This window comes from Haemaphysalis longicornis, unplaced genomic scaffold (assembly GCF_048455015.1).
Source record: "Haemaphysalis longicornis isolate Haplotype H1 unplaced genomic scaffold, Haemaphysalis longicornis Haplotype H1 scaffold_1, whole genome shotgun sequence".
NCBI classification, from domain to species: domain Eukaryota; kingdom Metazoa; phylum Arthropoda; class Arachnida; order Ixodida; family Ixodidae; genus Haemaphysalis; species Haemaphysalis longicornis.
In genome coordinates, this window is record NW_027526203.1 from 442,639,231 (window position 1) to 442,667,024 (window position 27,794).

The 27,794-nt window shown below is 50.7% G+C and overlaps 1 protein-coding gene and 1 non-coding gene across 2 annotated transcripts in view; both read left to right on the forward strand.

Moving 5' to 3' along the window:
- LOC144155857 (kelch-like protein 20) overlaps positions 1 to 27,794 on the forward strand; it is a 203,971-nt gene that overhangs the window by 48,434 nt on the left and 127,743 nt on the right. The window lies entirely within an intron of this gene.
- Positions 16,177 to 16,249, forward strand: Trnat-cgu (transfer RNA threonine (anticodon CGU)). Its single transcript has one exon. It is a non-coding gene; the product is annotated as a tRNA-Thr (tRNA).

A 27,794-nucleotide genomic window follows, 5' to 3' on the forward strand; every position in this document is an offset into this window, starting at 1 on the left:
CAAATCCTTGGTGTGTTTACCTTGGGATGAGCGCGACGGTACAAGAACAGCATGAGAGGTGAGCGGAAAAGCAAAGGGGGGCATCTCCTTTGCAAATGTCTACAAAGACTATCGTCTTTTGACGACATTTGCAACGGAAGGAGCAGATACGCGGCCAATTTTTTTTTTATTTTTGTCTGTGTTGTTTGGGATCGACGTATAAAACGCAGTGATGATTTCGGTAATTCATTTGTATAAAGATTTTCTTTTCTAGCCGTTTCTTTTTGTTTTTCAAAAATTCGTTGAACCAGTTACCTGCATTTCCGCTATTATTACAACTAAATGTGTTACTTCCGCCAATTATGCATTATGGTGCGAATTCACGGCGTTACACGGTTGGGGCTGGTGAGACAGTAAGGAATGCTACGCATTAAAAGAAGCGACCGGCTTCGGCATGGTCACGTGCGCGTGACTGAATTGAAAGACACCGGCAAATGTGTACGTCCAGGAGTCCTTCAAGTAGAAGACACCACCGGGCGTTCAGTATTCTCCGGGTGCATGTGTGCGGGGCCCAACGCTCCGCTTGGCGCTCGAACAGGCATTCCAGGCTGCTTTGTATCTCTGGATCAAGCCAAAGCCTTTGATCGAGTGGAACATCGTTATTTGATGGCCGTTCTTCGCAGCTTCGGCTTTCCAATGGAACTTATTACGAGGTTAAACCTCTTGTACCGTGGCCTCACTTCCCGACTCCTCGTAAACGGACAACTTAGCGCCCCTTTCCAAGTTGAGCGAGGGATCAGGCAGGGGTGCCCACTCTCCCCCCTACTTTTTGTCCTGGCAATCGACCCTCTACTTAGACGCGTGGCGAACTCTCCTGGCATACGCGGCTTTCCCCTTCCCGGACAGGCCCAGGTAAAAGTGTCAGCGTACGCAGATGACGTGTCCCTGTTTTTGCGTGACGACAGCAGCTTCACCGCGTTCTCGCGCCTCTATTCCATCTACAGCGAGCTGTCTGGCGCGCAAATAAACAGGGGTAAGAGTAAGGCACTGCGATTCGGAGCATTCACGTCAGACCTTTGGGGAGAAGTGGAGTGGATCGCCGCCGTCAAAGTCCTTGGTGTAACGTACCACGCCTCGGGGGAGGTGGCGCGTGAGACATGGACGGGAATTGTGAAGAAGGCCAAAAAGCGCCTGTCGGTGGCTGCGCAATTTAAACTGTCCTTTGCGGAGCGCAGCTTCGTAATTAAAGCATGCGTTTCTTCCGCTCTTTATTACGTTGCGCGCATAGCTCGTCCACCCCGAAATGTAGTGCGGAAGCTGGAGAGCAAGTTCTTCTCTTTCTTTTGGGGAGGAAAGACGGAGAGGGTAGCTCGGGCTTTCATGCGGCTCCCAACCAGCATGGGGGGATACAGCCTTCCATGCATGTCGACAATGTGCAGCGTCCTCGCGTTGCGTAGGTTTGCAGATTTGACGCGAAACCCGGACTACATAGGAAGCAGCTTTCTAAACTTCTTCCTGGGCACATCGCGAGGTGTGTTTTACAGTGACCCTTACATCGGCCCTTTGGCAGAGGAACCGCCGTCGTTCTACACCTATGTCACGAAAACCTTTCGAGAACTGATAGCACAGATCCCCGACTTGGAAATTTCGGACATTGCCCCAAGCGAACTTTGCGAGCAACTTGCTGTGGAGAAACTCACTGCGGAGCAGAAAGCGCGCTCTAAAAAGGCGCGCTGGAGGCAGCTGACTTCTTCGGTCCTCCCAGCGGACGTCAAAGATTTCGGGTGGGAGCGTGGTTGGGGCGTTCTGCCCACTAGAGACCGCTTGACAGCGTGGGGCGTAACTCCGTCAGCGCGGTGCCCTCAATGCGGACAAAATGAAACTTTGCGACACGCAATCTTTCAGTGTTCTGTTGCGAGGACGTTTTGGACGCTGATGTCTAGGATGTTTAAAGTACGCCTAGGGGAGCGCACAAAATCGCGCGATGCCCTCGTAACTTTTCTGTTATGTGTGGGGGCCCTGGTTGTGTGGAGGCGTCGTGGTGTCGCGGCACTCCGGTCCCGGCCTCACAAGGCTATGTTCCCCATGTTGCTGCGCATGCGCACGCGTCTGTTCGAACACCTGGAAGCGGAGCTCGCCACGCTGGGGGAAGAGGCGTTCCTCCTGCGTTGGTCGTGCCGCTTCATCAAGGTCAACAACGCACGTTTGGAAATAAGAATAGTTGAATATTAGCCCTGTAACTATACTAAAACAAGTTAGAATATTAGCCTTGTAATCAGACTAAATACGATACATAGTTATCTGCAGTGTTCACTTTACCATGTGTGTATCCGTAACTATGTAAGACTGTATACTACTTCTACCCACATTCATTGTGTTTCGACCCTGAAACTACTGTTCGCGTTTGCCAACAACTCGACTTTCTACTCTGTTTATGTTGTACCCTGCGTGGTACAAAATGTTGCAACTTGTGTGTAGGCCAGTGGCAGCCACTTCTGAATTGTTGTTTGTCTGTGTTTCCCTTTTGTAATGTATATTTGTTACCCGATGAGTAGTTCCATCGAGGCATGTTATGTATCTGCTTCGATGGACAAAATAAACCTCTTCGTCACTCCGCTTGGCGCTGGGGAAACAGCAGACGAGAGGTGGAGTCGTACACCCTCGTGTGCAATTTTCATCCCCGGCGCCTGCGACACCGCGCTCCTGGTTTTCCCCATCCCCCAAATCATGTGCGAAAAAGAAGCGCGCCAGTTCACCCTGTGAATGTGGCTGTAAAGTAAAGCTGTATACGGAACCCACAACAATTTCCCATGCGACGTCACTTGAAGTCACACTCATGGCTCTACAAAGAGCGAAGCCTGAGATTTGCCAGCCGTTACCTGGGATTTGCGGGAGCGGCGTCCCGAACGCAGCAGCGTCGGCCATGGGCGGGCTAGAGCAGCGGACGCCGCCGCTGTAGCCCAGCCGTGGCCGACGCTGGGCCCACGCCCAGCCGCGGCTGAATCGCACCTGCGTCCCTGGCGTTGGGAAGCCGGCGTCTATCCGATTGCTCCATTTCGACATGGTCAAAACTCAGTCCAAACTCAGACGACAACTAAAGAATCCGTCATGAGAAAGCTTCGCGTTCAACCATCGTCGTCGTTAGGAGGGGTGCATTATTTATCGTGTAGGTGAAAATAAAGCCTGACCAGCGAATGGGTCTTCATTCTATGTTACGTAATCACAGATTTCTAATGCGATTCAAGGATACGAACCAAGATGACCGCTTGTTCAGAATGTGGCTAAAAACGGCCGCATTTACGCACGCCCAAGCGAGCACTCGCTAAAGGGGCCGCGGGATCGGCAGTTCACTGTGGTGGGTGATAGTGTCAAATTTTGAACGTATGGTCATATTGTTTCGTCACCGTTACTAGTTCGCGTGGATTAACATAAATATAGAACTCATTGGAATACGGACATCATAAAACGCGAATGCCCTGTCCATGTTTCGCTCTCGGAGTGGGCAGAGCGTTCGGTGCTGACCCGCGAGCGTCGCATCCCCCGGTTGGCGGCCTCGCCTCAAGACGCCGGCGTCGAGCAGAGAAGCCGCACAGTGGCGCATTGGGCGGGGAAGACGAGCCCTCCTGCACGGAAGCGTCAGCCATAGACGTGTCCGCGGCACCTGGCCCGGGCGCGTGGCAACTCCCAGGCGCGGCCACTATGCCCTACTAACTTCTCATCTGGTCCGAGAGAGCGTGGCGTGCTGCATCTTCCTTGGCGAGGAGGCGCGGGCGGCCCCTTATCCATCTTTTAGCGCGCTCTTCACCTAACATTGCCGCCGCCCTCCTCTCCCGTGCGCTAGCGGGGCGGGAGAGCAATTCTTTCCTATTTTTGCGCCCGCGCGCTTCCTCCGCCGCGGCTGTCCGCCTCTCCGCTTTCCCCCGGCTTCGCGAGAGACAGGAAGCCCGGTGTTCGCGGACGAGGGGGCGCTCGGTAGAGGGATGCTGGAGTCTTTTCCAATTTAACGTCCCGTTTCGACGCGCCGCCTGGCAAAAGAAAAATAAGAAAGAGGATAAACGGGAAAAGGAGTGAGGGGGAGCCTTCAGTCAGCCGCTGCGTGGGCCAGCGCAGAGCCCGGAGGTTGGTGTAAATAGTAGGCAGGTCCGAGTTATCAGAAAATTAGCTGTCGCGAACCCATCTCAACGGTCGACTTTCCCCCTTTCCCCGCTCGCCGGTGTAGCGGTTTCGGAGATTCGTCGTAGCCCCATGGGGAGCGGTTTAGGAGCGGAAGCCGAATGCTGGGCCATTGCTCCAACGTCGGGAAAAGCGCGCTTCTGCGGCTTCCACCGGCTGCAGAAAGCTAGGTTGCCTCGATTCAGCACTGGCGCTGCGCACACCGGTTAGGACCGCGTGCACAAAAAGCGGGCATGCACGTACGCATACGCAAGCCACCGCTTTTTTGCGCAGGTGGCTGTTCCCAATATAAATTTTCAACACCCTCCGCCTGCAATGCGCATGCGCGCGCGCACACACGGACACTGCTTTTTAGTCCACGCCGGTACTTAAATTTCGCGCTTGACCTGAAGAAGCGGAGGGAATGTCTAAGATGGTATAAATGACAAAAAAAAGCAGGGGCGGTCATCAACCTACCGTACTCTTACCGCGCAACCAGCTCCACTTCGCTGACACCAAATTTATTCCTGCGTCCGCGCACAGGAGAGCGTCGGACAAATGTATCGATCGCATTTAACGGCGAGAAAAAGAAACTCTGGGGATTCAAATGTCGTGCTTTCAAAGTGGCGCTTCTCAGTTTCGCAGCGACACACGCCCCTTGCACGCGCGTCCTCCGCTGGGAAGGAACATTCATTCTGGGCGCCGCCCTCTTCGCTGGTGGAACACGAACAGAAAGTGCGGTGGGCCAAACGCCTGTTTTTTGGCCGTTCGTCGCCGGGCGGCGCGGGGCGGAAAGCAAGAAAGCGCAGTGGAGCGTATCCTCGCCCGCCAACTCTTTGCGTTCGCACTGAAACAATATCGGCGCGAGCCCGGGAGGGCCGCCGGCGAAATTGAAATCACGTCTCTGCATGGCGACGTGTCCCGTATTCCTGATGGAGCGTGCGCGGCGGCTCGCGCCGGCCGCCTGTCGCCGCTCGAGCAGGCGCGGCCGGAGGCCAGAGGTGGCCGGCTCTGATTTGTTGCTTTGCTGCCGCCACCACTACATCCGGGGATTTGTTCGGTGGAGCTGCAATTTCAGACTAATGCTGGGCGTCTGATAGAAAAATGACAGCGTCCTGTCCCGAAAAAAGAAGTCGCTAAGGGAGGGAAAAAAAGTGGGGGGAAAACCCCAGCAGCGACGGGTTCGATGGCAGCGGCGGCTCCAAACAGAGCCCTTCCGACAAGCGGCGCTTGTTATATCCAATGGTGGAGAGGAAACTTTTGGGGATTTCGCAGCAAAATATCGAAACGCTTCCAGCGAGGCGACCGAGGCAGCCAAGAAAGGGCGCCATCTTCCGTGAAGCTCCTCCCTGGAAAGACGTCAAATGAATGTCGTTTTAATAACGGCCGGGTCACCCTCTTGGCTCCCTATTCTCTGTCCGCCTGTTTGTTTCTTCTTGCAGCCGGCTTTTGCGGCGCTCGCTTTGTCACGCTCTCCGTCTTCTTCCGTTCGCTTCCGGGCGGCCGACTTGTTCCGGCACTGATTTTCGGCGAAGGCGGCGGCGCCACGAGGAGGACGTGGGACGGTGTGCGGCAGCGCGGCGCTGCTCGTTTGCGCGCGGGCGCTGTTTGTGTCGTCGTTGCGGGCGCGAATGTTGGGGCCGGCCCTAATGAGGCGCCTTTTTCTTGGCCCCGTGCGCGCATGTTTGCGAGCGTCGCGCGCTGTTTTCCCAAGACGTGGGGAAGGAGCAGCACGTCGGGCCGAGTAATGGCGGGCTCTTTGGGAAATCGTCGGTGCCTCTGTTTGCGGGAGACCGGGCCCGTAATTGCGGCCCTGAATGTTTTATCACAAGTGCGCGCGCGCGCCGCTTCCTTTTGCTGCGCGAATTAGCGGTTCTCCTCGGCGGCCGCGCGGCACCAGGTCGGCCCGTTAACGGCTCCTGTGCAGCCGTGCTCGGCATGCGCGGAATATTTCTCCTCCGGATGCCCCCGGGAATTTCTCGGCTCCTCCGATAAACGATAGCGCATCGACCGGCCCGAGAGCCAAGCGAGCAGCCGAGAGTTTGTGCCGTTCTGGGAAGCGCGTCTTATAAGGCATGTAAGCCGCGCCGGGCCAAATGGCACGCCCCCGGCGCTGGCTTTCCGTCTCCTCGTGTTCCCAGAGCCGTCGTGCCGCGCAGTTCCACCTACGCTAAAGCACTCTTACGCTCTCGCTGCCGATATTTGCGCTCAACTCACCCAAAGATGCTTTTCAGCGCACGTCCCAGCAACTTTCAGGAAATGACAAAGGGGAGCGTTCCGTACTAACTGGCTTTATCCGAAATGTTAATCCAGCCTGAATATCCTTAGAAAGGATTCACCCGCCCGCCGGATGAGACTTAGTGGACCACTTCTCCGCGCAGCATTCTCTTCCTAGATAGTTCATGCCATTTTGGATTGTTTTTTTAATTTATCAACACAGCGAAAGCCCTTAGCTGAAATTGGCTGTGTTAATGAATCTATTTAATGGCTGTGCTGGTATTCATTTCTTTGCTGTGCTAATGCGTTTACCGTCGTCGGTACGCGGTATGCTACGCTTTTTGCTATAATATTCATAGTTTTTCGGGACCTTCAAAGAAATTAAAAAAAAACATTTCATTTATTTTCACACTTCCATCTTTTTTTTTTTTTTTTGATACCTGCACCCCTCAAATGGCGCAAAATAATTATCTTTTTATAGGAGACATAAATCTAATCCGGGAAGGCATTCCAACTACCACTGTACCGCTGTCCCGGCTGCTGCATAGTCAACTTTGGTTGACTTTATATGAATGGCAATTTCTTGAGGGGTACAGTCAACCCGATCCTGTGAAGTCTGTTTGTCCATGTTACCAGCATCGCGGCGAACGATGTTGAATAAAGTATGATTTGGTTTGATTTGATTTGAGCTACCAAAGTTAGTTTTACCACTGCCCGGTGCCAAACATCTGGCACGCGCTAGGAGGGGACAATCTGAGTTGCGATGCATCGCGAACGCACGCGAACGTCGGGTGTTGTGCACCCAGGCAGCTAAGTATACCATAGATGGCTCAAACCACGTAACACAGACATTTGTGCCGAGTGGTACATTTCTTAATTAACTCGAGATCCCAAAAATTAAGCCTTATTCATTTTAACATGAAGGTGTTTTATTACCGGATACACGAAGATTTCACATACGTCATACCCGTCACGGAAGTGACGCCAGTACAACGAAGCAAGCGGCCTGTAAAGGGTGCACCCCTGCACAGAGGGCGTTCTTGCGGAAAAGCAGCCTTTAGCACTAACCGTTTAGCACTAACCGTTTAGCACTAACCTTTAGCACTAACCGTGAGGCTAGAGCAGGTTGCGTGCGAACTAGGAGTTTTGTGGGGAAGTATTCACAAAATGATGGGGTATGCGTGGTCTGCGGAAAAGAAACAAACTATGCGGCACATAGTGTTAGAATGTGAGGGTATCCATCTAAATCTACATGAAGGGAATATTGGGCTTCCAGAAGCCCTAGGATTTAAGGGTATCACAGAGGAAGTTAACTTCGAGGCTGTCGAGGGGACGAAAAGAAGATTAGAATGCTGGTGGAGGAAAAGCAGAGAGGGGAATATTGCCTAGGACAGTTACCACCTGTAACAGGGGAAAAAAAAGTATTTCGGGCCTAATAAGCTTTAGTGCCTGCCCTAAGCAGCGCTAGCATTAAAACCAAGAGTGTAAAACATGATTATATTAGTCCTTTTTTGGTAAGATGACATGTCATCACCCCGCTTCAAAGGGGAGACCAATAGCAATCATCATCATCATCATCATCATCATCGTTATACTTAGGGTTGTTCGTTTTCGGGTTTTATATTTTAACACGAAAGTGTTTTATGCCGGGATAGACCAAGATTTCACTGACGTCATATCCGTCGCGGAAACGACGCCAGTACACCTTTGCCGAAGCGACCCGCCAGCAGGACGTCGCTCGCCAAGCTCACCCACAAGGCCGCCGCCGTCCCGCAAATCATGCTGGCTGCAGATTTCACTGCATATTTCACTTTCGTGTTTTACCGATTCCTATGACCGAGGAATCAACCGCAGTTTTTTTCTGATCTCGACGAATCTGGAGGTGTGAAACATGATGCCACACCAGGATAAGGCAGGCAGAAAAGGCAGTCCGCAGGATTTCGGGCGTCGTACCTGCAACAGGAGCCCTAGTAATGTCGCATGACGCAAGGGAACCTCAAGGGCTCCCTCGCGCCCCCCCGAATCTCGAGTGATGCCTACCGCTGGCAGCGCTCGCAAAGCCCCACTGCCCCGACGAAGCCATCGGGAAAGCGGCAAGCGAGGGGCTTCGTATTCACGCACTAAGCGCTGGCCACCGCGGGCGGCCGACCGGCCGGCGTGTACGCAGGCAGCAAGCAAATCGGGTGGGCGTACACGGCACATCGGCGAGGGCCATCTCGCACAGAGCCGAGAGGATCACGGGCTTCATTACGGCCGTATTATCCGCGCCGGGTCCCGTTGAGCGGGCGTGTGTGTATAGAGCGGCAGCGATGCGCGTCATAAATATCACCCAGGTGCTGCTGCAGTCCTCGTCGTCGTCCACCGGCACCGGGCAGACGTGCACGGCGTCAGTGCGTGACCGAACCGGGAACAGATTACACCGAGGGGGCGGCTGCTGCGCCTCACCACGCCGCCGGTGCCTCGTGCAGCGTCAGCTCAGCTCGCCCAAGCAGCGCAGCGCCTAACGATCCCATCAGGGCGCTGCCCGAAAACACTGATGGGCCGCACTTGCACGGGAGGATGCGCTTCCGCTCCCACTCTCCCCCCTCCCCCTTTTTTTCACCCACTCGTACGAGCATACAGAAAAGTGCAAAACCGTCCATTCTCGCTGCCGAGGAAACGCTTTGCCTGTGAGGAGTTCATTGCATAAGCTGCCGCATTCGGTTACCCTCACACGACCTCTCGTTGTTCAGAGGAGATTGTCATATCACGTGTGCTCACGTCCGATGCCGGCCACGGTACGTATAACTTACTCAAATCCTAAATATGCCTGGCGCTATTTTTTTTTCGGACGAGAACTTTACTACGTTGGCGCGTTCGTCCCGAATTATTTAATAGCGCTTTCTGAAGGACGTTCTTCAACCATTACGAATTAAGAACATGGGATAATGGATACTATGCATTAATTTAAGCGCGAGTTTAGGTCATCTGCTACGAATTTGCACTGTACGAGAAACGCATGATTCGAAACTGAAGTGAACAAAAAATACTCGCTTTGTTGGCACAAATACTAACGGTGAAATTCATAGCAAGCCACAACTTTTGGGCTTCCTTTTATAACCTTTTTACTTGCGCGAATAGTCGCAAGAACATATTTACAAAATATATAAGTAACCCGTAAAAAAACCATTTGTTAGAACATGAGATCTGCACATCCTTTTTGTTGGCTCTTTCATATCCGTCAAAGTATTCTGCCCTTCCAGCACAGTCGCGAGCCCATTTATGGCGTTACGGAAATTCATAGTACCTCTACGTCAAGTTACACCCCAAAGAACCCACTTGAGCATCTAGCGCATCGTAATCCCAAGATTACACAACATATCTGCGTACAATAAGATCTGTTGATGAACCCCTTTTGCTGTTGTTACGCCCCTCCACGCATTTACATTACCAAAATCGTTACGGAAGGCGTTTGGTGGGCACGTGGCCATACCACTGACACTGCTTTTTCACAAATAACAAGCATACCTGTGATTGCCTCTCTACTGCAAGCGATGAAGCATGGTCACGCGGCTCCGACGTCTGCTCTGACAACAACAATGACGCTGTTTTACAATGTACCTTGGAATGAAAGCAAAAATTAAGGAAACAATCTCAACAGCTAGTGGAGCAAAATCAATTGTGAACGTATTGTTTGTTGTTTCTTTTTTAAACTTATTCGTATCTACTTTTTCCTCTTGTCGTTTTCTCTCTCTCTCTCTCTCTCTCTCTCTCTGATCTCGGCTTACGCCGCGTGGTGGAAAGGGTTTGGGGAGAGAGGAAGGTCAGAGGGCAGTGAGGGGGAAGGGTGTGTTTCGGAGATGAAGTGCTTCGGTCAGTCGAAACGGAGAACGAAGACGACAAATGTACGAAGTGTTTCCTCCACCCGCCGCGGTGGCTCAGTGGCTAAGGCGTTGCGCTGCTGAGCACGAGGTCGCGGGTTCGATTCCCGGCCGCGGCGGCCGCTTTTCTGATGGAGGTGAAAAGCAAAAACGCCCGTGTGTACGAGATTTCGGCGCACGTTAAAGATCCCCAGGTGGTCAAAATTAATCCGGAGCCCTCCACTACGGCGCGCCTCATCGCCTGCGTTGCGTCGGCGCTTTAAACCCTACAATCAATCAAAAGTGTTTCCTCCGCCTCACGTCGCGTGCGGCCGCTAGGGTCCAACCATTTTCGATACTGTTGATGTCTGAGTGACCTTCGTAAAAATAGTATTTCTCCTTTATTCGTGCGCGCGGGAGACTCAACTGACAGAATCTGTTTATCGTCATGAGTGTATCCTCCGGAGCGTGCCTGCGCAATACTACAGTTCAAGACTACAGCCACTCGAGCAAGACTGCCTCGCGCTGGTTTGAGAGGTGGTAAACTCAAGAAAAATAACAGCAAAAAACTGTGGTTCATTCCTCTGTCATAGGAATCCTTAAAACACGAAAGGGAAATTTGCATCGAAATCTGCAGCGAAATGAGCATGATTTGCGGGTCGGCGGCTGTCTTGTGAGTGTGCTTGGCGAGCGACGTCCTGCTGGTGGGTCGCTTCGGAAAAGGTGCACTGGCGTAATTTCCGTGACGGATATTACGTCAGGGAAATCTTGGGGTATTGCGGCAGTAAACACTTTTGTATTGAAATATAAAATCCGCAAACGAACAACCTACGTATAACGTACTATTTAGTACTAAAGGTTGCTTCCCCGCAAGCAGACCCTGTGTGCAGGGGTGCACCCTTTACAGGGGGCTTGCTTCGTTGTACTACGAATATGACGTCTGTGAAATCTTTGTGTTCCAGGCATAAAACACTCTCGTGTTAAAAGAATCAGCTGAGGGGAAAGAGAGAATAGTAGTGCTCAGGCTCCGGTTCGAAGCAGTGTATTTCCTCTATGTCGCTCCAGGTAAGCACATCGAGCAGCAGCTGGTCGTGCGGCACGCTCTAGGGGATGCGTACGCCTGAAGTGCAGCACTTTAGAAAACAGGAGGATTGAAGGCACAGTGGGCGACGTGTTGATTGGTCGAGCTGTGCGCTCGCGAAAACAATAGCAGCACGGCGCACCGCTCTGTTGCATGTGCCACAGCATGTCGCCAGCAGCCCGCCAGTTTGAAACCAGTCGTACGCATTCGCAAACGCCGTTTCACTCCTGTCAATGCGCCAGGAGTGGGAGCTCATCAAAATGCATAAGCTCTGTACCGAGCGCTGATGAAAAAAATGCAGCCGCGTGTCTGTCACAGCTCAGTTTGGACTGCTTCACTACACGACCGTGTGAACGCGTGTGAATGTTATACTTTTCGCATTTCCGGGATTTTTTTTTCTATAAAAATATTGTTGATTTGTAAACATAATGGATGAGTTGTCTGGGCTTTATTTACTGCCATGCTTGCCCAGACGTCAGAAAGTGGTGGATATGTCACGTGTATTTGTGAAAACTGACGTCTAAGACGACAGCATTGCTTTCGCGTTGCTTATGCTTTACAGTTCGAACACGCTTGCAAGAAAGGATGAAAGTGTTCAAAATATCAGCTAGGTTTTTTTTTCCTTACTTCATAGTTTCATTTCGTGTGTACAGGAACGTGTTTTGGCCGATAGCGTTGACAGCCTTGTCAATCAGTATGCTTGTCAAGATATTTTGATCTGCGTCTACGCCGTCCTAATGAGATCTTCTTTAACTTGCAAAATTGAAGAGTTGGGAGCGTCCTACAGTAATCCCTATCCAATGATGCATTCCATCGCTGCCTTTATTTTTGTATACACCAGTTCCGTTATGCACTATACTTCTCTTAAGACAAACTCGGTTAAGACGAATGTTCGGATATACCGAACGAACATTCACGCTTTTTGTGATGATGAACGAAATCCAACAGACGTTCACTTGAGACGAAGTTGGGATGAATAAACGTACGGATTGAGTTAAGTTCGTCTGGAATTAAGCAAGTGTGCACGGAGGTTACTTTTGTCTGCTCCGTTGTCAGCTTTTCGAAGTGCCCTCCCCGAGATGTTTATGGAACCACGTGATAGTTGATAGTGCTCCTTGCTCGGCGGTGATCCCGTGTCATACCATCATTCCCTGCCATTCTTCTCTGGCGTGATTATTCTCGCGTTTCTCCCTCACCACATCGTCCTGGCGCTGTGTAGAATTTGCCCATAGAATAGCCACGACATTTTTTCATCGCTCTGTTGTAATGTCGCTCACAATGTAGGAAGGAACTGCCAACTGGGTTCCAGCAGCCTCTCCTGAACTTTCAACTGTATTTGAAAATCGGGGATTGATAAATAAAGTGTACCAGTAAGAATGCATGACGCTCGCTGTTTTAAGGGCAGAACTTTCAGTTTCTAGCTTTTGCTTTTCCCCCGTCCCTTATAATGCCAATTTTCTCAGTGAAAACGTGCACGCAGGCAGGTGGTTGGCAGCGGCATTCGAGTTGCACGCGCCTGTTGGCTGCCCAGACGTCGTTGCAGCAATACACGCAAATTTGTTGAGGGGCGCCGGTACCGTGGGAAATCCAATTGAGGCGGCCAATTGCCGCAGGCAAGCCTCTGTGTCCATTGGCATGACTCGCGGCGCCGAACCCCGAGCGGGCTGTCGGGTCCAGTCTGCGCCCGCGGCTCGCAGCGTCCAAGGTGACGCCAGGAATGAGTAAGCAGGCGCAAACAAGCTTGTCGGCCGAGGACGCATGATTCATGGGGGGCGCCTCTTCCCCACGCTAGCCGCAATTGAAACATCTCGGGGCCGCCAAAGCCCTGCCTGGCCCCATTCCTGCGGCGCCGCCTCCTCCCGGGTCTGCCGAAACGCGTCCCGCTGTGCGCCCCTCTTCAGCGCCTGTTTGCAATTTCAATCCGCCGCCTTCGCAGGATTAGCGGCCTCAGCCGCCACCGGGTGACCGCGTGCAAACATCCAACGCTCTGCCGCGCCCGTCATGAGTTGCCGCCCGAACCTTTCAACCCACTACCCGGTCTTGTATGCTTGCTGGCCCTGTGTTGGGATGTCGATTTTTGTTCTCTCGGGGACGAAATTATCAAGGGCCAGAAAAGGGCCGCCGCGATTCGTTTGTTCAGTTGTTCGTTTTTTGTCGGTTTTTTTGTCCTAGTTACTGATATTTGAAAGTCATTGTGGCAGGTTCATCTTCCGCGCTACACATCCCAATAGAGCAACTTACCAAAAAAATCAAAACAAAAAGTATAAAATGTAGGTACACAACTTGGTTTGCTCTTTTTCTATTCCCAGAAAAATCAACTGCACTGTGTGGTTTCGTTTTATCTCTTGGGTCCTTCTTTCAGAATTATTTTGAGTGTTAGCACTGGGGCATTTATCTCCTTAGCTTCGCATTATGCACGACGACATTTTCCGCGAATTAGGGACGCGTATTTCTGCAATGGTTCACATTGGGAACGACTTGTGCGTTAAGCTGCGGATCCCAGGCCCTGAAACATGGCCGTAAAAAAGAACTACGTCTCCATTATTGAAACTTTTATTTTAACGCTTGAATGCAGGCGTCTTCTATTTTTCAGTTCATGCTAGAAGTTTCCAAATATAATGACGCATGGTTGTGGGTCGACACTTGATGATCGACCAGATTAGATTTAGAGCATTCACTTGAAGTTGTTGATCAATTCGCTCTCGCGCTACAAACGACTAGCCTCCTGGTTAGATCAGTTAGTAGAGCGACTGCTCCGGTTAAGCGGTGGTCCCGGGTTCGAATCCTGGACTAGGACGAATTTTCTTCATATGGGAAGTTTCTGAGAAAACTGTATAGCTTTCCTTTGTAGCCGTACGGCTGCATTTAGGTGCATGTCGAACTTTCCTTCGCAGGGTCGACACTTCCTCTAACACTGACTGATAAGAGTTCCAATGCATTGCCTGCTCACCGGCCATATTAGTGGTTTCCCCGGGGGCTACGGCAAACACGTTTCTTTACAATGGACGGACGAGGGCACGTAGACTTGAGAACCTGACTCTATGACGAACGCACAGCTGGCAACCTTTCTTCGTAGCCGTGGTATACGCGAGTGGTTGCGTCTCGATGTTTCTTGGGGAATTTGCTCACTTGATATGAGGCTACGGGACTGTGTGCGGGCAAATCTGCACCCGTTAATTTAAAAGATATTAGGCGCTAATTCGCACTACAATTCAGCGCATGTTATCTTTGTGTGCTTTGGGCTCTCGTGAGTGGGGACAGGTCTTTTGGCACCGTAGTGGTTACCGAAACCGTTTGTACACCGCTTCGTGACAGCCGCCCATGGCGAAAAGGCTGCACGGCAAAGCCAACTTGAAAGCGCGCATTGCGGTACAGCCAACTGTACAGTAACTTCAAATCCGTTCCCGCAATGTCCCTACATGTCCCTCTCTGCGCGGCCGTAATAGACGCTGCCCTGTCCGTGGTATGACCGCCTGCGCAGATAAAGATGCCACCCCAAGGCTGCTGCAAGGTCATGTGACGCCATTGCTGAAAATGACGTCATTATTAATGTCGGGGCAGGTCACCTGTGCTCATGACGTCACTTGCACTTCTGGTGAAGTTATCACCCCAGACGTCAAGGCACTGCAATGCTTCAAGGCAGCAGCGAAGGGGACATATAAAAGACTCCGCTTTCCGCTGTGGTGTTACTTTGTTGCAGCCGGACCAGGGATAGGGAACGTGCAGTGCGCAGCGCGTCTCAAGCATGCGAACCCTATATACCTATGTTTGGGCTTCGTCCAACAGCATCACAACCGGGCTCTTCCTGCATGTAAAAATGCTGCCTGAAAACGACAGGCTTTTTAAGACGCGGTTGGTCGTCTTCCGATTAAGATTCAAGACGGTACCATATAGCTCTATTCATTGCCACTTTGGTAAAGGATCATTCATTATAATTACGGCAGTTTCGCTGCTCAAATGAACTGCCCCTTACTGGGAACGCTATTCGGTTGTCTTTTCCCTGAAGAAGCCCGTGTTCCCGTTTGCAAGTGTAGATAGTGTGATACGCGGGATATATATATTGTAACGAAGAAGAGAGGTCAAGGTCACGGGATTCAAGCTCAATGCGGAATCCGAGCTGAAGCAGGACAATCCCTACGGACAATCCCACGCATCATGCGCGCAGTATGCCGAGCGCGATCGAGTTCAGTTCAGGCTTCGCCCGCTTCTTCGGCTTCCGTGCTTCATCCTCTCGGTTCCTTCGCTCTCCGAATAAACCCCACTACAGTATATATATATATATATATATATATATATATATATATATATATATATATATATATATATATATATATATATATATATATATATATATATATATATATAAATCTAGAGAACGATAAAACTCACAAAGCGTGCAGAAATACTGTAAGAGTCGTATATACAGCAAGAACAATAACAAAGAAGGTTTACTCACGTAGCGGCAACAGGACTTGCCTTCATCAGAGTACAGTTACATGATTTTGCTGTCACAAACATTTGGAACACATTTCTTATATTGCTTTGTGAGAAGGAGCGGAAGATGTTTCGGAAACGGAGAGTATGCATGCAGTCGGGCTATGCCTATGGTACAACAACAACAACAGAGAGAGAGAGAGAGAGAGAGAGAGAGAGAGAGAGAGAGAGAGAGAGAGAGAGAGAGAGAGAGAGAAGGGGTCGTATTAATAAGACAGCTCTCAAGGTTGCACCACGACGGGGCAACGTACGTGGCGTGGGCTGCAAGTTCCGACAGTGCGGAAGACTGGACAATCGTGGTTTCCAAACCGCTTGGGGGTGGAGTAGTCCGAGTGGCGCTGGCTACCACCCCCAAGCGCAGGAAACAAAAATACCTCAATATAAATACCCCAGAAAGTGGAGAGGAAAATAGCCCCGCCGGTAGCGTAGTGTTCATCGCACCAGACGCGTATTCTGGAGGTCGTGGGTTCGGATCCCACCTGGCGGGCATTTTTTCTCCACTTTCTTTCTGTCTTTCCAAATTCTTTATCTGTTGCAATGACCTATCACATTCTCCCCTTTGCTTTCCGAGATTTTCTTGACTGCCAACCTCTATTTCTGTCTTAATTCAACGAGCCCCTCATCTCTCTCTCTCTCTCTCTCTCTCTCTATATATATATATATATATATATATATATATATATATATATATATATATATATATATATATATTCCACTATCCACAGGTGTGGTCAACCTCTCGCCTGTCCATGACCATTACAATCATCATTTGTACATAATCATCATCACAAGTCCCTTGGTTGTGGAATCTCAATCTGGAAAGTAAAGGACGGAACCGTTCGCTCTGCTGCCTCCCTGAGAGAAGCGTCCTGTCTCCTTACAATATATATATATTGTAAGGAGACAGGATATATATATATATATATATATATATAATATATATATATATATATATATATATATATATATATATATATATATATATATATATATATATATATATATATATATATATATATATTGTGAGAAGCGGCACAGGCTATGTGTTAGCATGTGGACAATCGCCCTCTTCTGGGTGTGCACCCTATCATCATCGCATCATCTTCATCTCGGCGGCGACAGTGTCATCGACATCGCCTTTCTTGCTGGGCCTTCCTGGCGCTGTGACCGCTCGAATAAAGTCTCCCGCCTGGCGACTCCCAGAGCCTCTCAATATATATGTGTGTGTGTGTGTGTGTGTGTGTGTGTGTGTGTGTGTGTGTGCGTGCGTGCGTGCGTGCGTGCGTGCGTGCGTGCGTGCGTGCGTGTGTGTGTGTGTGTGTGTGTGTGTGTGTGTGTGTGTGTGTAATGACCGAGTGGAATCAAGTTTTATTTTTCTCACTTTCAGTTGTGTTATATGTTGTATGCTGATTAGGCTGTCCTTGGAGGTGTGCGTTAATTACGTCAGGTATAGTACCGCCATCAGATCGGATTTATGGGCCCGATGTAGTCTATATGAATGACAAAGCAACTGTTTGAGTCATGGTACGTGGCACACAAATTCGTTAAGGCACCATTCTATGCTCTTGAGTGCGCGCCACTGCCACCATACGAAGAAGCAATAACTCAGAAGCGAATCGTCAGTGATGCTTGGTCGAAATGGCGTCTGATTTATCTTTCTTAACTCCGGTTTTAAAGTGCCCATGTTTGCCCCTATGGAGACGTTGGACACCTGACAAAAATGTATCCCCTCGCCCTTCCCAAGAAGGAATTCTCAAGGCCTAGTAGTCTGCTGATTCGGTATCCCCCCCCCCCCCTTCCCTTCCAAGAAAAAAATACAGTGCAGTATAGAAGGAAGCGTTTTTTTCCCTCTTATTGTTGATGGGTAAACTTCTGGTTTGTGTAAAAACTACGTCCTGGATGTTAATTATTAAGGAATAATATTTTAAAAAGCTCGTCTGGAAACAAGACGTTGATATGTACGCCCCTTTAAATACTCTTTTTCCGTTGTGACTCACTGGTTGCGCAGTGATTGTAGCAGCAACGTACGCGAACGTACCCTCGTACCCAATTTAAGGCCCGCTTGGCGTCCACATCGCGCCTAGCTACTCTCGTCCACAGTGATCCAGTGCCGAAGCTGTAGTGGTGCCCGCTCCAGTCGATGCTTCGCGTGTGGCCCCCGTGTGTGGCCGCCCACTTCTTGCACACGCCTTGGGGAAAACGAGAAGCAGCGAGCGCGCTGAGCGCACGCATGCATTCACGCACACTCGGCTCCTGCATCGATCGGTACATGGACCACTCTCGTGAAAGGAAGCGCTCCTATTCGCTCCTTATCTCAGAAAGAGGGAATAGTGTAGACGCTTGCCTTGGATGTGCATTGCGCAAATCGCATTGTCCGCTCTCGTTATACTGAATGGTTGTGCCGCTTCTCGTGAAAGTAACTAAGTTACAAATGACTGAGCAGCGTTAAATCACATTGCGGGCACGAACTTCGCTCCTACGCATTGCAAGAAAATTTGAGTTAGTGCTTCTGCTTACTAGGCTGTCACTTATACAGGTACAGTGGTGTGAAACATTTTCACAGATACACAACTAAAACCAGAATAACTGACCAGTATGAGTGCTACTGTGCTTTTGCTTACTAGGCTGTCGCTTAGACAGGTACAATGGTGCGAAACACTTTTAATAGATACACAACTAAAACCAGAATAACTGACCGGTATGAGTGCTACCAAACGACGCGATCAAGGGTCTTGCATCTGGCGCTTGTTGCTCAAGCGGTCAGCGACGACAGACTCGAACTCGTCAGGTCAGCCGACCAGCATGCTTCAAGCACCGATGTATCCAGCGCAAAACCCGCGGTCTCGTGCCCTTTCCCCGGCCGAAGACGCCTCCCGACAGCGCGGTGCGTGAAGTGCGGCGGCGTCGCTGGCGCGCCGGGGGGCGTGACGGGGTCTCTTCTCCTTTGGGGCGCGCCGTAATAAGGAAGCGGCTCGGGAAATTTCCCGGCCCGGGTGGCTTCCCTGTTGCGATTGCTTCGTCATCCATCAGGCGGCAGCGGCGCTGATTCATCGCTGCCGGCCGGCCAGACCGAGCCCGGTGGTGGACTGCGCGCTCTAATGGACGCGCTCGCTTTGTCTGCCGCGTCTCCGAGAGACTCGCGGACTGCCTTCGCACGCGGGCTCTGGCTCGGCTCGGCACAGGAGCCCGCCCCGTGTACGGAGTGGCTCTACGTGCTGAAGGAGTGCATATATTGTACACTCCACAACGTCGTGGCATTTGCTGTAAGTACGGCTAAAGATTGTGTCCCAGTCACAATAATTTCATCTCTCTCTCTCTCTCTCTCTCTCTCTCTCTCTCTCTCTCTCTCTCTCTCTCTCTCTCTCTCTCTCTCTCTCTCTCTCTCTCTCTCTCTCTCTCTCTCTCTCTCTCTCTCTCTCTCTCTCTCTCTCTCTCTCTCACTCACTCACTCACTCACTCACTCACTCACTCACTCAAACAGTCGCGCGCAAAGTAGGCGGTAAGTTTGACGACGAGGTACAGCAGAATGTGCGCCGGTTCCGCCAGCGGCGAGGAAGCCGAGCGACCTCGGCGGCCGGAGAACGGAGCGCGCCGCGGTCGTTGGCGCTGAAATATAACGGCGTCTGGGCGCGAAGACAGCTCGTTACGGCGGGCCGCCGGGTGGGGAGCGCCGGCCCCAGCGAGCGGGGGCGGCGTCGCGTCCTCGCCGCAACTTCATTCAGGCTTGCGTGCGAACGCCGGAGTAGCGCCATCGGTATACGCTGTCCGCGAGCGGGAATTCTTAATGGAATTTATAATTTTATCGCCGCGATGCGTGGCACTACACACCGGCTTTGGAGCCGTTTCTTCAGTCGCGTTACAAGCACGTAGCCGTGGCTCACGCGGCGCTAGCGGCATCGCAGGTCGGCACTTTGTTGAACGCGCGAATTACCCTTTGCGAGTAGCTCGTCCTTATTTTACGGCCGCTTGAAGTTTGCGCTGATGTTTGGTAAAGAGCGTCTAAAGTGGCTGGCGCTGCAAAACCCATTCGTGCCGACGCTCACGTTCTCCCTGCCGCCGAGGCTTTTCACGCTTCGGAAAATCACATCTATTTGCCTTGTCGCAGTCACTCCGCGCTTTGCGATTGAGAAGCGCCGCGCAATTACTGTGTCGCGTACCAGCAATTTGCGGCGGGGCGAAAATTAAGTCGCGGAAAGTGACGTGCCATAAAAAGTGATAGGCGGCGTCCTTCTTTATTTCGCTTGACAGCGCGTCGAGCGAGGTAAGATTAGGAAAGTGAGGCACCGCGTTCACTAGACGTGTGGCACCCGACCTAAATGTTTCCTGGAGCGGAATTTTTATGTGTTAATGCGTACGGATTGCACGCGCCCTATATCTTGTCATGCAAAGGATAGCTAGCGCGGGTAGGGGACTGGGCTACAGTCTAGAAATCATCACGTAATGAAAACATCGCACAGGGGAGAGAGACTGTTTTTTGGAAGCGGAGTGTTTTGAACCGCGAAAAGCAAAGGCGAGAAGGCCGTTTGTCCCTCGCTTAACGACCTGGTATTTTGTTCGAATGCGGTCGGTGGAGGTATGCGCGAAGAATGCTCACAGCTGCAGCCCAGCCGCACGGCGGCCAAAGCGCCTTATAGGGTGTGCTGCCGGAGTTTTGCGATCGTCAAGCCCCACGGGTGAAACTGAAGAGCTCTTACAAGAGCAAGTGCACCGTTCTCAAATTTTGGTTGATTTCGCGAGACTTCTCGGGGTGTAACCATTTCACTAGCGCCTTATCACTAGAAAATGATGCTATTTTAAATTTTAAGCACAAGTAACGCGTTTTTTAAGGCCGCAATCCTTTTTATTTGGCTTTTTTTTTTTTACCGGTACATTCGGCCGATCACAGAGTTAGTATTAATGACATCATGGGGTGATATAGTTCGTGGGGCGTCACAACCTTTTGCTGTGCTGCCATAATTATGGAGCCTAATTAGCTGCCGTTGGCGACAAAGTTGGCGATCGAACGAAACGATACGATTTCGTCGCGTGCCGGAGGAGCGCATGGGTTATAAAGGGTACCGTAGAGACTTCATTTGAAGCGGTTTTTTTTTTTTTGTGTGTGTGTGTGCTATTCTCGGTTTTCTTAGAGTTGATATTCACGGAATTTCGCTGTAATGAACTAGGGCTTATGCACACGGCAGCGTTATTTTGTAAAACTGGAACCCAAGCTAGACTCATATTCAAGAAGGGGCCTCCGGAAACCCATCGGGATGCCTTCGCCCATCTGATCCGCTACCTGGACACGACCAGCCTCACAAAGCGGCTGTAGCCCGGGCTGCCTTAATGACTGGTGTGCCTGACTGACTTGGCCTGATCTTTTATTCTTCCTTCTGCTTTCTCTATCTCTTTAACTCTCTGCTCTATCCTTTCCTTTCCCTTATACTTCCCCTTCTGCACACTGGGTTGTATGCAGATGAGCTCTCTGCCGAGCTCAAAATATACCCAGTGAACTTCACTTCTTTTTCCCTCAAACCACAAACAACAAACAAGGATCCACGCTCTGGACGTGCGTTTTCATCTGCGCGTAACATGCGGGTCACTCGTCATGTCAGTAAGAAGTGAGATGAAACGCCGCAGGTCCCTCGCGTTAAGCGGGATCCCAGCCAGCGTATATGAAACGCCTCTGTTCCTCACTCCAAAGCATGTCATTCCTTGCACCGAGGGTTGCGCATGTCCGCGCGGCTGGGAAGGATGGGAAGGCTGCCAGTTTTTCCCTTTGAATGATTACGCTTTCTTTGCGATATCCGGCTTCTTCGTGGGCAAAGAGCAGCATCATTAAACATCGTGCTGGCAAGGCGACACGTTATGCTTTGTAGCTCATTAATAGGTTATATATAGATAATGGTGCTGACAGAGAGAAAGAGATAGATAGATAGATAGATAGATAGATAGATAGATAGATAGATAGATAGATAGATAGATAGATAGATAGATAGATAGATAGATAGATAGATAGATAGATAGATAGATAGATAGATAGATAGATAGATAGATAGATAGATAGATAGAGAGAGAGAGAGAGAGAGAGAGAGAGAGAGAGAGAGAGAGAGAGAGAGAGAGAGAGAGAGAGAGAGAGAGAGAGAGAGAGAGAGAGAGAGAGAGAGAGAGAGAGCCTACCAGGAAGGATATGAAAGTAATATGGTCGCTTCAAGTTGTATACCCCGACTGATGCTGTCACATGCAGTGGTAAGGTCAAGGGCAAGCACTCCAAGCTGGCGGTAGTAGTTGGTCTTGGTTAGGGTGCATTATTGAGCTCTGACACTTTGTGCCAGCCTGTAAAATGTAACTTCCTTTTTTTATAAGCGTGCGTGCGAACTTCGGGCTCGAATATGTTTATTCCGTTGTTACTGGAGCGTTGGAAGAACTCAAGCTACCAGCGCCGTTCTCTAATACTGACCCTTGAGCGAAAAAACAGCGCGAAGAACGGGACAAGGAAGGACAAACGGACGAAGCGCTGCGTTTGTCCTTCCTTGTCCCGTTCTTCGCGCTGTTTTTTCGCTCATCAAAAAATGTACCAACCAGCCCAAATTTCCACCTTGTTGAAGTACTGACCCTTGGTTGCACGGATTTTCCTTGTGAGGTGTGTATTACGTTGGAACTTAATAAGAGATCACCACCGTTTCGGTTCCCCTGCGTAATTGTCTAACAATTGTTTAATCCATACCGTCTGAATTTATCTTCTCGGACGGAAACTGCAGCATGCATTATGACCTCAGTGCTGTGACCCATGCAGGGGCACAAAACTACGATGACCATGCCCAATTGTGCTTTATGCTTCCATAGCTTGAGACGCCGCTTTCTTGCGAAATAAAATAGTAGTAATAATAAGTAAAAAGAAGATGGGGCTTGGGTCTCGCGCTTTACGAAATACGTAAAGAGCTGAGACAAGAAAAAAACCAAGAAGCCAATTTTCGAAATTGCGTCTGTCTTCTCCGAGCACCGAAACGGAAGACGTACACGTCGGCCGACGGGAGGCTCTTCGCCGATGAAGAAGGGACCGGCCGCTGAATCGAGAGAGCACGACCCTGATGCTATGGGACCGGCAGCAAAAGACGAGCCCGAGGCCCCTTTGTGCACAAAAAGTGGTTGCAACAACGCGGGGACCCCCCCCCCCCCCCCCCCCTTCCCCCGCTGTGCTTTCTAGTATAAGTTAAGTCCCCGCGTGGCACAAACTACAACATGTACTCGTGCTTCCCGGAACAGTATACAGTGGCTGAGCTTCTGGGAGCGAGGGGGATGTTTCTCGTCACAATATGCGTGTACCAAATGGTGCACGAACTGAGAATGACCGAGAAAACGTGGACGCGAGCTAAAACGACACGGTCCGCTGCGCGTATCGCTCGGCAAATATTGCCGCTTGAATGAAAACTAGTGGCTCGTTGGCCTAAGCGGGAAAAACGCGAACACAACGCTTGCGCTCGTACTAACATGTCCGCGGGGCTTTCAACGGCTTGCAGTGACGATCTGACAGGCACGAGCCCCAGTTTTCCTGCGTTTCTTTTCTTTTTCTTTTTCTTTTTTTTCTTCTATATTTTTTCTTTCTTTCTTCTTTCTTTCCCGTGATCATGAGACGTCCAGCCGCGGAGTCATGCTGACTACCAGCTTGTTTGTGGGGCAATAAATCGCTAGCGGAAAAATAACGAACAATCAAGAGAACTGTGACGATGTTCGGGCTTGGGAGAGAACAAAATGCCAGAGAAGTTGAACTTCAGCATCAACTTGCGAAAAAAATAAAAAGAAAAGCAAGAAAGCTCTGCCAGAGCGTGAGAGTCGCTTGACCAAAGAGGAGCCATTAGTCTGTTGACGAACGAGGAACCATGAATGTGGCGTAGTGCCTCTGAGCATTCCGCCACAGCCAGGCAACGGGGAGCTTTCGACCGAGGATCTGCTGAGTGCGCGTGTACCCTGCAGTGAGCACTGATCGAAGTCCCTTTGCATTTGTTACCTATTGTTCTTTTTTGTTCGCGCGGCAGGGTTGGGATGTCACATCAATACCGAGCGAGAGGAGCGGTGCAGTTGTCAGCAGCAATGCAAGGCATCTGTTTGTATTCTTGTAAATAATAAATAAATGAATAAATTGGATGGATGGATGGATTGGTGGACGGATGGAGGGACGGACGGGCGGATGAACGGAGGGATGGAGGGATGGATAGACGGCTGGACGGATCGACGTATGTATGTATGTATGTATGTATGTATGTATGTATGTATGTATGTATGTATGTATGTATGTATGTATGTATGTATGTATGTATGTATGTATGTATGTATGTATGTATGTATGTACGTACGTACGTATGCATGCATGCATGGATGGATGGATGGATGGATGGATGGATGGATGGATGGATGGATGGATGGATGGATGGATGAATGGATGGATGGATGGATGGATGGATGGATGGATGGATGGATGGATGGATGGATGGATGGATGGATGGATGGATGGATGCACAAATGGACCGACGGACGGACGGTTGAATAAATGAACGGATGGATAGATGGATTAATCAGAAAGAAAGAAATAAAGAGAGAGAGAGAGAGAGAGAGAGAGAGAGAGAGAGAGAGAGAGAGAGAGAGAGAGAGAGAGAGAGAGAGAGAGAGAGAGAGAGAGAGAGAGAGAGAGAGAGAGAGAGAGAGAGAGAGAGAGAGAGAGAGAGAGAGAGAGAGAGAGAGAGAGAGAGCTCTTTAATGTGAACTGCGGAGGTCAACCCTGTTGGGGACAAGGCTTGCTACACCAGATGGGGCATGACCACAGTGATGAGTAGGGAATGTTGGACATTACGGGTACAGAAGCGAGAAGACAAACAAGAAGCGTTAAAAACGAGAAACAAGGAAATGCCGCTAGAAAAGTTCGCACATAAAAATTAAATTGAAAAGGGGTATAGTTAGATTCAAAAATACGCGGGATGCCGGTTGTTCGTTCCACGTGCACAGTGCTTCGTTTCGGGTTTATCTCGCTCTCGTCTTGTCCCCTAGGCCTAAGAGTATCATCGGGAAGCCCAAAGTACCCCTGCATTCTTTGATGTCTTGGCACGAATGATCCGTCGGTGTTGATGGGGTTTCCTCGTCAGCCGTCCTAATCGACCTCTTATCTTCTCTCCTGATGGCTTACAAAGTTTCGGGCAAAGCGCAGCCACGCACCGTCGTTTGGAGCTGTCTGCGTGAGATTGAGTAATTGACGCTGTGCATATCGGTTGCTTAGCCCTTTAGCCATACCGCTGTATCCCGTGCTATACGCTCCTTGGAAGCAGACGTCTGGCTTCAATTGTTCGCCCTCCGGTTGGGACCCTGCGAGAAGTGCCCTTTCGGCGCGCATACAGTGCAGCCGTGCGCGGCATCCGACCGACTGCATGCGCCGCGCACCTGGTTCAGACCGAGTGTTCGGCGTGTGCGACCGCCGTTCCTGCGGTAACGTCGGGTGGCAACAGCCAGCAAAAAGGAACATGCACGTCAGGGCCCAAGGCGACCTGTGGCGGGCTTTTCTGAGCTCGTTACAAGACGTGCCACTCGGCCACGCCTCCTCGTGAAAAAGACAGCGTAGATTCTGCTCTTGCCGTGGACGGGGAGTCGGTGAGAGCGCTGCAACATGGCGCGCCTCCAATGGTGCGCAAAGCCTGGCGAGCCGCAAGCGCAGGGACTTGATCAGAGGCTGCGGCCACTTGCATAAATAGATTATCCGTGGCGCCAGGCAGCAGCGGGCTGGGTTGTCGCCCTCCTGCGAAGCACCTTGGGGGCCGGCGTCTTCGTCGTGCCTGTCCCAATTAGGTCCGGGCGGCAAAGAAGAGCGTTGTCAGGGCAACGCCGTCCGTACCCCGCATCCGTGGAATGGTTAACGCCGCCGCAACCGGCGCTCTCTCGTTTGTTTGTGGCAGGGATTTGGAGGCATCCGCTCTGCGCGGGCGTTAAGTTTGCATGAAGAGCGGTCGCGGGAAGAGCCTGTGGCGTTCGCTGCAGCCGCGGGCTGACAGCTCGAGCGCTGCGATCCCGGCAGGAGTCCTCTAATTTAGAGCCCGAGGTGCCGCGCGCGCCCCCTGACAGCGCGCGCGCGCGCACGCACGAGACGAGGCAGCGTTGCACGCGAGCGGGTGTCGGAGAGCGCAAAGTTGGCGCCGCCTCTTGGCACGCACGACAGGTGCGAGCGGAGGCGCAGCTTCACTCCCAGTGTACAGAGGCAACATGTGGGGTGTAGCACTCTGAGGTGGAATGCACAGCCGCACTTCACCCCGACTCCTCGGTTTTGGCGTTGAATGGCCCCGCAAACTTATAGCTTCACCCGTACTGTACACGATTTTGTTTGTATTCTTTCGCAGCGAGTGTTGCACTTACGTGATACAATATGCGAGGAAAATCGGAATGGGTTTAATTGTCGTGGCATAACATAAATAATTGTCGCGGCACAACAACCACTACAACAACCAAAAAGGGTGTCGGTGGCTGACATCGACCCGTACATCGCCGAAAACGTTGTTGAGATAATCCAGCTATTGAGCAGCACGCATACAAGCACTGGAGCAAGGATGATGATGATGATGATAATAATAATAATAATAATAATAATAATAATAATAATAATAACGTCTGTTTCGCGAGTTAAACAGAACAAATGTAGGGCCTGTCAACGTTACGTAAGGCAAGTGGTAGAGCCTGGCAGTCAGCAGAAACCGGAGGGAGCAAATAGGCGAAACACGCTGTAAGGAATTTCAGACGCGCGAAGTGCACAAAAAAATACATAGCAAATACACGCAGCCGAGAATGCCGGCATTATATGTTGGTATCTATTCCCTAACCTTGTTTATTTTTCCTTGGAATTTGTTCAAGAACTATTGCTTCAAAGTTGGTTGAAGTCAGCAGAAACAGGTACTCTTTAGTCCTACTTCCATACTTTCGCAACGAGGAATTAAGTAAGGCTTCAATAAACTTTTAAGTAGGTTCGTTGCGTGTGTCTGGTCCCGATCAAGAACCCAATCGTCGGCCAGGGGGCTCAGCAGCACGATGGCAAATGTTTTGAAGGTGTGGCCGAGTGGCGAGCTCGAGACGTCGTATATGCGGTGAGTAGAAGTGAAGACTTTGTAGAACTATTTATATTACATTGCATAGTGCATGCGTCATAAAAGAAAAATCTTCAAACTTCACACTCTAGCTCCAATTGCGAACGAGTCACTTGGGCGCCTAAAACACCAATCTCTTATGCTACAAATCTACCTAAGCCGCTTAAGCTACGTCGGCCGGGCCTCCTTTCTGTCTGCAAAATTCATAGTAGGCGCCGAGGCTTCAAGCTCCAAGCCTCAAACTCCAAGGCTGAAAGCTCCAAGGCTCAAACGAGACTTCCTTTTGGCAAAGTTCGCTGTTATAGAAGCTCGGCATCTTTCTCTTGTAGGCGCTCCTCCTGTATTCCTATCTGTGCAGGGGAGGGCCCAGGGTTCGCACACACAGCTGTCACTCATTTTCACCTTCCGATCAATTTCACCTTCCGACACTACCACCACCTCTTTACCGTCAACCTTTTGTCCCTCATGGTGAAGGCATATTGCTCACGCGAGTTAGGCAATCGCCCATTCCAGTCGGCACTAAAGACTTTTTTCCGCTTCCACGCGGTAGTGTTGCCAGTCATGCCCCTACAGCAGGACGGAAGTTCTTCCTTCTCTGGGGCGCAGACTGCCTCCCTTGTGGAAAGCGGGAGACTGCCGAACACGTTTTCCTCGACTGCAACGCGGCAATGTATTTTTGGTGTGAAATACAATCCTGCTTTCGAACCTCGTGGTGTGTCACCTGGTTGGGACTCAAGTTTCTATACGGAGTGACGGAACATCCCGTCGTTCGTGACTGTGTCCTTGCCACAGGCCCCAACTCCCTCTGGAAAACTAGGGCATAGATGCAGTAGAGTGCCCCTTCCACCCACAGCCCGCATGGCGGAAGTTTCTGCGGAAAGTAGAATGGACGATTAACGAACTCGGAACACTAGGCTCTGACACGGAAATGCGAAGAACGCT